This window comes from Lipotes vexillifer, unplaced genomic scaffold (genome assembly GCF_000442215.2).
Source record: "Lipotes vexillifer unplaced genomic scaffold, Lipotes_vexillifer_v1.1 scaffold495, whole genome shotgun sequence".
Lineage (NCBI taxonomy): Eukaryota > Metazoa > Chordata > Mammalia > Artiodactyla > Lipotidae > Lipotes > Lipotes vexillifer.
The window spans coordinates 475,818-488,053 of record NW_006770132.1 but is presented as its reverse complement, the minus strand read 5'-3'; positions in this window follow the sequence as shown (position 1 = coordinate 488,053).

Below are 12,236 nucleotides of genomic sequence, written 5' to 3'. Positions count from 1 at the left end.
CCCCCCCCCCCCCCGCCACAGTCTTTCCAATGGTTTAATAAGCCTCTCCTTCCCTTTACACAACATTCTGACCTGGAATTCATAAAGAGCATATGTGTGTCTATACTTGTTTTCCTGACAAGGTAAACAAGTATAGACACACATATGATCCAGTTAGAAACAAGAGATTTGTGATTTTACAAAACCACCTCTGCTGTTCAAACTGGTATCGTGGTTAAACATGCTGGTCCTGAAGAGGGCTTCCGGGGTTCAAATTCCTGCTCCATCACTTACGAGTAACTTTAGGCAAGTTATTTAAATTCCCTGTACCTCGGTTTCATCTCTTTAAAATGGGGGCAAAATATTTTTTTACCTCTTAGGACTATTTGAGGGAATTTACAAACCTTATATGGGGCTTCCCTGGTGGTGCAGTGGTTAAGAATCCGCCTACCAATGCAGGGGACACGGGTTCGAGCCCTGGTCCGGGAAGATCCCACATGCTGCGGAGCAGCTAAGCCCGTGAGCCACAACTACTGAGCCTGTGCTCTAGAGCCTGCGAGCCACAGCTACTGAGCCCGAGTGCCACAACTACTGAAGCCTGTGTGCCTAGAGCCTGTGCTCAGCAACAAGAGAAGCCACCGCAATGAGAAGCCCACACACCGCAACGAAGAGTAGCCCCCCTCGCCACAACAAGAGGAAGCCTGCGCGCAGCAACGAAGACCCAACATAGCCAAAAAGTAAATAAATAAAATAAAATAAGTTTAAAAAAAGGCTTATATGAATAAAAACTTAGAATTAGTGTTTGGCATTTGTTAAGCAGTAAATAAACATTGGTATTATCATCAGTGGTGTCCTTAACTCCTGCTTTTCTGATGAGTATACTCAATTCCCCAGTGTCTATTTTCCCACAATATTAATGGCTGAGTGGTTAAACTATAGCTCAGACTGGAATGCAAATCATCTCTACGCCCTCAGTGCTTCACTGATAAGAGATAGAGTCAATTTAACTTCTTCAGGCCCTCTTTCCAAAAGTTAGATCCATCCTTTCTAAGGCAAACCTTCAATAACTAAGTAGACCTAAAAGATAATTTTACATCTTTTCCTTAGAATACAAAGAAGTTCCTTTGACTTTTCCTAGGTTATTCCCAAGTAATTAAATATATGAATAACAAGAAAAACAACAAAGTTAGATTGACTGGTTTTCCTTTAGGGTCTTGAACATTCAGTGAGTGAAAGGTTTAGAATGTTGAGATTTATTTGCATGTATATTTCCTTATCATGGAGGATGTTGTGATCTTTGTACTGAATGTAGAGGAACCAGCTCTTTGGTTAAGAACATCAACTTATATAGATTATTTATCATGGTCTAAGCTTTCCCCTTTGTGTTGGAAACTGCTTTATAAATAAAATTTTAAAGAATTATTTGCAGTACATTTCAGGAAAAAAAAAGAAATTTGGAATCAGTGATCTGTGTTTGAATCACAGATCAGCCATGTAGTAGTAGCTTGGGTTTTACCAAACATTTAGCATCTTAAGCCTTCATTTATTCACCTATAAGGTAACAATTAATAATAGTAATGAAGATTTCCTAATAATAATAAAGATTTCCTAGGGTTTGCTTGATTTTAAGATAACACATATCAAACCTTTATCACACTTCCAGCCCTATGACCTGTCACCATTCTACTCCTCATTGTATTTATTTTGTCACACACTGGCAAAACACAAGGACTAGTCAGCTTCCCTGATTCAAAAACCACATAATGAAATGACGAATGACAAGTCATCATAAACGCATCATTCCTCACCATGTTATTGCCCCTAAATCCACTTCTGAACAAACCTCTTTATTTTACCCTCTCCTTTTCTTCTCATTTATTTATAACTCCTTTCTGTTACCTAAGTACTGTTAAGCTTCTGTCCCTTTATTATCTACTCAGTAGGCATGGAGATAAAATTTAATTTTCATTCAACCAAATACGAGCTTTGTGCCACTTAGCATAATTCAACTGCCTTGCCTTTTATATTTTGAATGCAGTGTTGCAACCTTACTGCCCATGTTGAAATGAGAGGCTACCAATGGCTGTAGCCTTGGGAATAAACATAGGCTATTCGAGATGAAAGGAACTTAAAGATCTTTAATTTTAAAGCTAAAAAATCTGAGAGTAGGGCTTCCCTGGTGGCGCAGTGGTTGAGAGTCTGCCTGCCGATGCAGGGGACGCGGGTTCGTGCCCCGGTCTGGGAGGATCCCACATGCTGCGGAGCAGCTGGGCCCGTGAGCCATGGCCGCTGAGCCTGCACGTCCGGAGCCTGTGCTCCGCAACGGGAGAGGCCACAACAGTGAGAGGCCCGTGTACCGCAAAAAAAAAAAAAAAATCTGAGAGTAAACAAGTTAAGCCACCTCCCCATAGTCACAGAGCCAGTTGTCAGCAGTAATATTCTGAACCAGAACTGAGCTTCTGTGAAACTCAGCCACATGTCCTTGGGAAAAACTGTGCTGGGTAACAAAGCGAGGGCTTCATGGAAATTTGTGGAACAGCAAAAACCATGACTGATTATTTCATCTTGGATGCAGTGGATGTGTCTAGATTTCTTTACTTGATTCACTTCCAAGAGGGGGGAACTGGACAAATGGTCAGAATAAAGAAAAAGGGCAAAACATGGAAATGTTCACAGAAACTCACCTCGCATTTCTCTTCTACAACAGAGTCATCTAAATTCAGAAGCTTACAAGCCAAAAATGTAAACTTTCTGTTTCTTTTTATCCTCATAAGGCTACTCTAGTTTGAATATTATGACCTTGATTTCTTCTCTTGTAAAACAGCTTTCCTTCCTTCCTTTTTTTTTTTTTTGCCTTTGTTGTCACATCCATAGTTTTGCTTTCCTCTATACTATCTGGTAGATTAACTCTTATAGGTAAAATGGTTTGAACCATAGTACTAGAGGGCTAGCTCTTTGTAAGAGCCACAGGGGCTCATGGAGTTCCTTAATAAAGAGAAAACCAGTATTAAGAAATAAAGGGAAAAAGGTATTACTCTAAAAATTAATGAAAAGCTATTGAATTAACTTAGACCACCCATACCAGGCTATTTGAAGCTTTCCTATATAAAGATAGCCTCTCCTGTTTGGGAAAACTTTAAAGATTTTTGTCTTCCATTTTTAGAATTAACAACAACAAAAGACAAGGCTGCAACAGGCTGCTATTGATAATAGAGAGTGGAAAGAGGGAGTTTTCTTGATTGAAATTTTTTTCCAGGGCCTGATAGCCTATTCTGTTTCCAGGTATTTATAGATTCATAGGCAAGAGACCAGCCTTTCATTTGGTTGAGCCTGAGGCAGAAGTGAATGAGATCCCCAGTGTTGACTGGAAATGGGTAAATCACTTAACCACACCTAGGGGTCACTTAGACTCCCTGGGCTCCCGTGGAATCATTTGTAAAATAGGTATTCTTTTAGGTTAACATTCATGGTTGTTATTAGGTGGGGATATTTTACAAATAACAAATATGCAATATGAAGAAAATTCACTTTAACTCCTTTCTGTCTGCAATCTGTATCACCTCTCTCTTTTGAATTCTTATCCCCATGAGTTGCAATGCATTCAACCCATGGTGACATACATTCCACCTATGATGATATACATTAGTCTTCCCTGAATAGTATTAAAACAAGGGATCTTTCTGGGCCAAAATACGTACAAGACATTAAGATTTTGAAACTTCCACATCAACACACACAGACATACATTCACTTCACCCAACACATACTTTTAGGGACTGAAGAGAAAAAGAAACTAAGATGATTAAATAAGTTTTAGATTATCCATTTAATGGCCCTCACCTCTGTCAGTGGTTCTGCATGTTGCTGAAGTCACAATCAGCATGTGTAGAGTATTAATTATCCTGATTTTTTTCCCGTTTATTATTTGAAAGTCTGAACATCATAAAGGAGAAGAACTTGAGCCTTGTAATGAAACAGAAGTGAATTCAAAAGCTAGCAGTTCTTCTATAAGATTCATGGCATTTGGCAGACTTCTTAACCTCTATTAGAACAATTTCTTTGTAAAAGGGGACTCTAATAATAGCATCTATCACACAAGATTATTTACATGATAAAGTAAAATAATATTAACAAAATGCTTAGCATAGCATCGAGTTCATGGTAAGGTTCTAATGAATGTCTGCTCTTATTATCATCTCATATATGCATTGACACACATTATTTTCATGGTTTCATGGTATTCTAGAAAATTAATCAACCATGTTCTTTCTTTTTTCTCTATTTACTACTAGGATTTGGGTTAAATTTATTTGGGGATATAAGTCTCACTGCTATAAATATCTACGTAGTAAATACTGTTTTCTGATAAGTTTATTTTCTTGAGGGATATTCTAGCTGGAAACAAAATTAAATGGGAGGTTTTTACGGACCTTCTTAAAAGTTGCCAAATTCTTCTCCAGAGGAAAGTAAACCAATTTACAGAGTATAATATTATTAAACTTCTTTCTTCATAGATGCACTAACACTGAGTTTTCATTATTTTTATTCACTTATTGTAGAAGAATCAGCATAGAATCATACCAAAAATATTTGAATTAGCCTTTCTTTACTAATGGACCAGGGTTTTTTGTTGTTATTGTTTCCTGCTAAGATTAGCACTTCTTCCTGGCTAACCAATTCATTTTCCCTGATCCGTTAGAGAGCCATTTAATGTTTTAAAGCTACACGTGATAACTTATAGTCTCAAAAGATCCCCAGGCTGAGTTCCGTTCCAACATTTCCCTCCTCGTAGCCACTGGACATTTCTTTGCCTGCAACTACAGAGTGAAGCTAAGACTATTCTCAAATATTAGGTATTGTGGGCTAATTTTTTTTAATTTAAATAAAATTAGGGTGACCAAAGACAAGCAAAAAAAAATAATGTCATAATTGCTATGTAGCAACAATTGGAATTGTTGGAAACAGAGTGTAATTTGCAATCTGAAACACTGAGTTTCCATCTTTTGTTTTGATACAATGCACCTTTTGGGGAACAATTCTCCCCATTCCCATATGTCTCATTTTGGCCCACACACATTGGTACTCCACTTCCTGCCCTCACCTGCTTCTCCCTAAGGGAGGAAGAGTGTCATGAAGTTGATGATTCAGGGGGAGATGCTGAGTGAGCATGAGCTTCTGGTGGCCCCCTGTGTTCATTCTCTCCCTGAACTCAAGATGCCCTCATTGCTCCTCTGCATGATAAGCTTAGCAAGGCCAGCTCTGCTCCTACAATTCTAGGTAAGGAAGTCCAATTATGGTGGGTCCATGCACTCTAATTCTTTATAGCCAGTAAAAAAAAAATCAGGTATGTTCCATTCAACCTATCCAACTCCTGTGTTCTATTTCTTATTTGGGTTTAGAATTCATGAGAGAAGAAAAAAGTGTCATTCATTGGTCATATAAAACCCCACCCAGCTTAGTATCTGTAGTCACTAAACATCAAGGATACAGAGTCATACTGCTTGGTTCAACTCCTATGTGATTCTTATTAGCTGGGTGAAAGACAAGTTATATAGGTTCTCTGACCTCCAGTTTCCTTATCTGTATAAGGGAGATAATAATAGTACATACCTCAAAGAATTGTTTAAAGCAGGAGTTGGCAAACTTTGGCTCTCTGGGACAAATCCAGTCCACTCTTTATTTTTGTAAATAAAATTTTACTGAAATGTACCCATGCCCATATATTTGCATATTGGCTATGGCTACTTGCACACTGTAACAGCAGAGCTAAGTAGTTGTAAAACAGACCATATGGCCCATAGAGACTAAAATATTTTCTATCTGTCCCTTTACAGAAAAAGTCTGTCAACCCCTGGTTTAAAAGATAAAGCAAGAAATGAGGTATGCATACAAAACACAGAGCACTGGACAAGAGTAAATTCTTATAATGTGTTAGCTATTATTATTGTTATCTATTAAGAGGCAGTGTATCATAGTGATTAACAGTACTGATTCTTTAGCAAAACTGTATAGGTTCAAATCTCAGCTCTACAACTTATCAATTCTGTCATCTTAGGCAAGCCACATATTTTTTTTTGAATCACAATGTACTCATCTGCAATATGAAGATAATAATATCTAGTGCATAAAGTTATTGAGAGGCTTAAATGAGATTATACGAGTAAATTAATACTTAGGAGACTGCATGTCACTGATATAAATATTTGCTGTCATCACCATCACCATCATCATCATAACTGTCATTAATTTCCCCCTACAGGATTCCAAAATATAAACTTATTTTGAACACAAGTTCATTGATAATATTATATCTCAAGTAATTCACATATTCATTTAGTAAATATTAACCGACCATCTTGAGGGAGTCAGAGAGTCTCCAGAAATAGAGATATAACTCTTCCTTTCTCCTTAACTTCTGCAGTACAATCAGATCTATACTTTCAGGTCAAAGCCAAAATATCATGAATTCTTGAAGAAAATGCACCATCTAAATCAAGTTACTTCATACTAAAACAGGAGGAGTTATCTGCATCCAGCTAGACTACAAACGGGTTTAAAGAGCATCTAAACCCTGGGTTATTGAGCAATTTTAAGCCTTAATAGAGCTCTCATGATTCAAAGATGAATAAACAATGATGAAATAGAAGTTGAAAGAGGAGGACGAAAGAATCTTAACAACCCAGAGCGTGAAACATTCTGCAGTGTATAAGGAGATGAATGCCCTACTCAACCCACAGAGCAATGGTGCTCTTTGGGAAATGATTAGGCACAGGAAACAGAAGCCAGCACTAGGTAGCCCCTGTTCAGGTATCAGGAAAATTCAAGAAAAATGACATCCGTGAAACAGTACATGAAAAGATAGCAGATCCAAATGGAAAGAGAGCTGACTATATTGCAAGCAAGCATGAATAAAAGAAAAACTGATGAGAGATAAAGAAATAGGTGCAATAAAACCTAAATGTAAAATGGCTGAAAATAAAACACATCAGCAAAAAGGACAGTCCACGCTGCAGAAAACTGAATCTATGAGGACAAACATTAGACGCACTTCCAGAATCTAGTGTTAAGAGTTACAAGGTACTATAGAATATTGAGCAGCTTTCCCTCTGCTATACAGTAGGTCCTTGTTGGTTGTCTATTTTAAATATAGCAGTGTGTACATGTCAATCCCAAACTTCCAATCTATTCCTCCCTCCTCATTCCTGCTTGGTAACCATAAATTAGTTCTCTAAGTCTATGAGTCTGTTTCTGTTTTGGAAGTAAGTTCATTTGTATTACTTTTTTGGAAACTAACACAACATTGTTAATCAACTATGCTGCACTATAAAATAATTTTTTTTTAAATATGAAAAAAAGAGTTACGAAGTAGAAGTGATGAGAGGAGAAGACATGACAGATACGGAGGCTGGAAAGCAGATATCAAACACTCCAGAGAAAGATAATGAAGAGTTAGAATGGAAACACTGCTGTTGTATAATTGAAAGACATGTCAGAAAAGGATGGGGTATTCAAATTCCAAATGAATCAAAAGGACCTAAAACTAAAAAGAAAAAAGAAAAGAAATAATTTTGATGTAGTAGAAAAAGAATATTTGTGTTAATGAAAAAGGAAAAACTATTAAGGCAGAAATAAACAAGGTACATACAAAGAAAGAAAAGTTAGGCTGATTACTACTGGCTTAAATATCAGAGAAAATTGAACCAAGCCTATATTGTTTTAATGAAATCTCTAGGTAGGCAAAGTGGAACTCCGATGTAAAGGAAAGAGGAAGATATCCACATGTATACTAATATACCAAAAGTACACCACTGATTTACTTTACCAAAAAAAAAAAAAAAAAATTAAGGTATTCTCTAACAAAAATGTGAGATGAGTCAACATAAAAATAAGAATGAGGACATGACTGCACAGAGTGGATAGAGATGAGCAATGCAAGTAATTAAACATAAAACTGAATTTTAAAATGATCTGACTATGACTATTAGACAATCCAAATGCCACAGACATGTCTTATGTGAGAAAATAAGAAGTGGAAAACAATATTTTTGTTTAAAATAAATGAGACGCAGATGGTCGGATCGGCAATATGTGTATTTCAAAATGTATGTGTTCCAGGAAAAATCCTAGGAAATGTAAAGTGTTGTGGATGATTGAACAATACAGACCAAGTACACACTTCACTCACTCACAAACATAGGAAAAAAGCTCCTATATTCACAGTAAATACCATCAATATCTATAATAAAATAATATTTTAGATCATAGCCAAATACATTTTCCTTTGATTTTCAAGGATGGGTGAATATTATAAAACCTATTAACATAATTTAAGACTATTAGTTTAAAGTAATAATCATTTTTCTAGATACCAAAAAAACTCATCATCCAATCCTGGTTTTTTAGTTACTAAGCTAAGAAAAAAGAAATTAATAAAGAAGACATTGAACATTAATACCAAACCAACAGACATTTTACTTAATTCTTAAATACTTAGAATCATTCTCATTTTGAAGCCAGATTCACAATGAAGTTGCCCATAAAATCATCATCATCATCTTTAAACTATGCTCTCAAAACTGAGCAGGTTATAGATAAGAATAAAAAGTAAGCAAAGCTAATTGTCAAAATTTATAAATGATACTATGATTTATCTAGAAAAACAGAAAAATCTAGGGGAACACTTTTAGGTATAACGACAGAGAGCAGTGAAGTTACTAATAAGCATATCAATAATCAAGAATGTTCCTGTATAACTAAGACAACCACTTACAAAAATATGATGAAAAAGATGCTTTTTGAGTAACAAGAAAATTTTAAATGTTAAGATTAAAAGCTCATGATAATACATCAAGGAAGTACATGAAAAAAAAAAAGGTTACAAAAGAACCCCTACAATACTTTGTGAACATCAAAGAAGATCTGAATAAGTGGAAAAAAATATCAGGTTTTGAAAAAGTCATTACAGGCAAATGGTAAATAGATGAAAAAACCCTATAATTTTAATGCAACTTGAGTTAAAATCCCAGTGCTTTCACTTTGGGCAGGTAACAACTCATTATAGAGTTTATCGGCGAAAATTTAAGAAGGAAAATAGCAAAGCACATTTTTAAACAAATACACACATAAATACATTAAGCGGCAAATATAGGTATATGTAAATGTATACGTGTGTTAACCAATACTAATGAGGTGGTGCTTGCAACATCATAGGTTTAAATTTCACAGTTACAACATTAAAACTGTGTGTTCCTGGCAGATAGATTAATGGAACAGAATATAAAACAAAAAAAATTATATATATATATATATATATATATACATACATATATACCAGGTACATGCACATGTAAATACTATATAATAAGCTGACATTATTAATCAGTGTTAAAGGATGGATTATTAAGTAATTGCTGTAGCAAATGTTTAACAATATAGCAAATGGTTAACAACTGTTAAAAATAGTTAACAATTTAGAAATACAGACTTACTCAATAGTGAAAAAATGTAGAGGAATTACAATATGTAAATATACTCATTATAAACTTATCTACCTCAGTTGAATTAACACATTCTTACAGTACATGTGAATTATTTGTTATTAGACTGAGGCACATACTTTTATCAAAGGTAAAAGAAACAAAGAAGACTGAGAAACATATCTATGTAAAAACAAATACATCCAAAGTCAATAAACTATGTAAAAAACATGAAAGGTTAAAGGGGAAATATTCAAAATATCCAGGACAAACAGAAGTAGAATATCTTTAATATAGAAATTGAATTTAAATGTAAATTTAAAAATGATTATTAAAAGAATAAAGAACAAAAGATATTACTTGGATATTTATTTTTAAAAAGAACACTAATGAAATAGAAGCATGTAATCCATTTCAGAAAAGGTCAAAGTATGAATTAAAACAGCACCCCATTTTCACCTATAAATTGCAAAGATTTTAATGCAAAAACAATCATTGTATCTAGAAGATGAGGTAGGAGAAAATATAGACAACCTTGGTTTTGACAATTATTTTCTTTTTTTTTTTAACATCTTTATTGGAGTATAATTGCTTTACAAAGCTGTGTTAGTTTCTGCTGTATAACAAAGTGAATTAGCTATACATATACATACATCCCCATATCTCCTCCCTCTTGCGTCTCCCTCCCACCCTCCCTATCCCACCCCTCTAGGTGGTCACAAAGCACCAAGCTGATCTCCCTGTGCTATGTGGCTGCTTCCTACTACTAGCTATCTATTTTACTTTTGGTAGTGTATATATGTCCATGCCACTTCGTCCCAGCTTACCCTTCCCACTCCCCGTGTCCTCAAGTCCATTCTCTATGTCTGCATCTTTATTCCTGTTCTGCCCCTAGGTTCCTCTGGCAATTATTTTCTTAGATACAACACCAAAGGCATAATCCATGAAAGAAAGAATTGTTAAGGTAGACTTCATAAAAATTAAAGATTTTTGCTCTGTGAAAGGTACTATGAAGAGCATGAAAAGACAAGCCACAGACTGGGAGAAAATATTTGAAAAAGCACATCTGATAAAAGACTGTTATCCAAAATATTCAAAGAACTCTTCAAAATCAAAATAGGGAAACAACCTGATTAAAAAATGGATCAACAACTTAAAAGACACCTCACTAAAAAATGATATACAGATGGCAAATAAGCATATGAAAAGATGTTCCACACTCTCTGTCATCAGGGAAATGCAAATTAAAATGAGATACAATTACACATCTATTAGAATGGCCAAAATCCAGAACACTGACAACACCAAATGCTGACAAGGATGCAGAGCAACATGAACTCTCGTTCATTGCTGGTGGGAATGCAAAATGGTACAGCCACTATAGAAGACGGTCTGACAGTTTCTTACAAAAACTAAACATACTCTTACCATACAATCCAGTGATCATGCTCTTGGTATTTACCCAAAGGAGTTAAACATTTATGTCCACACAAAAACCTGTACACATATGCTTATAGCAGCTTTATTCATAATTGCCCAAACTTGGAAGCAACCAAGATGTCCTTCAGTAGGTGGATGGATAAGTAAACTGTGATACATCCAGGCAATGGAGTATTATTCAGTGATAAAAAGAAATGAGCTATCAAGCTATGAAAAGACATGGAAGAAACTTAAACATATATTTTTAAGAGAGAAACAGCCAATCTGTAAAGGCTACATACTGTATGATTCCAACTATAGGACATTTTGGAAAAGGCAAAACTATGGAGGTAGTAAAAGAGTCAGTGGTTAACAAAGGTTAGCAGAGAGGAAATGATGAATAAAGGGAGTGCAGAGGATTTTTAGGACAGTGGAACTACTCTGTATGAGACTATAATGATGGATACACGTCATTTTACATTTGTCCAAACCCATTAAATGTATAACACCATGAGTGAAACGTAATGTAAACTCTAGACTTTAGGTAAGAATGATGTGTCAATGTCAGTCCATCAACTGTCATAAATCTACCAGTCTAGCAGAGGATATTGATAATGGGGAAGGCTATGCATGTGTGGGAGCAGGGTGTATATGGAAAATCTCTACCTTCCTCTCAATCTTGTTGAGAGCTAAAACTTCTCTAAAAAGTAAAGTCTATTTTGAAAAATGTGTTTATAAAGTTTCAAGGAAAGGAACTCCTATACATGGTTGTTGAGGGTTTTTTAATCTATTTATTCATAGGTGGAAAAGTAATCTAATTTCACCAAAATGTTGACAATGGTTATCCACAGGTAGATGGATGGTGTGTGATTGAAGACAGGAGTAGGGGTGTGTTTTTGTTGTTTGATTTCCAAATTATATTTTCTTATTCAGAAAGACAAAAGTGTATATGTTTTAAATGAAAACCAAGTGTCTTTAATTATTAAAAAGCCTAATTAGGTTTTCTAAAGTCTATGAAAGATTTTTATTTTTTCCGTGTTGTTTCATCAAACTGAAGAGAGGATTAAACTAATTTATCTTGATGCTAAGGGGAGCCCCGGTTAAGGCAATGGGACTGTAATTTGGGAGAATAGGTGAGATATTAAGCTATTGCTAAGGCTCAGGTCGGAAACTCTGAGCTTTCTGTTGTTATTAATGGAAGGACAAATGGAGAGAGGAGAGCTGAGCTCAAGAGTGGAAAGGCACTGGAGGGATACAAATCAAGATGAAAGGTGGCTGACTCGGCAAAACTGTTAAATGACTTTGCAAAAGACCTGTCACAATGGATAAACGGCCCCTCCTGAAGAAGCAGCTTAGCATTCC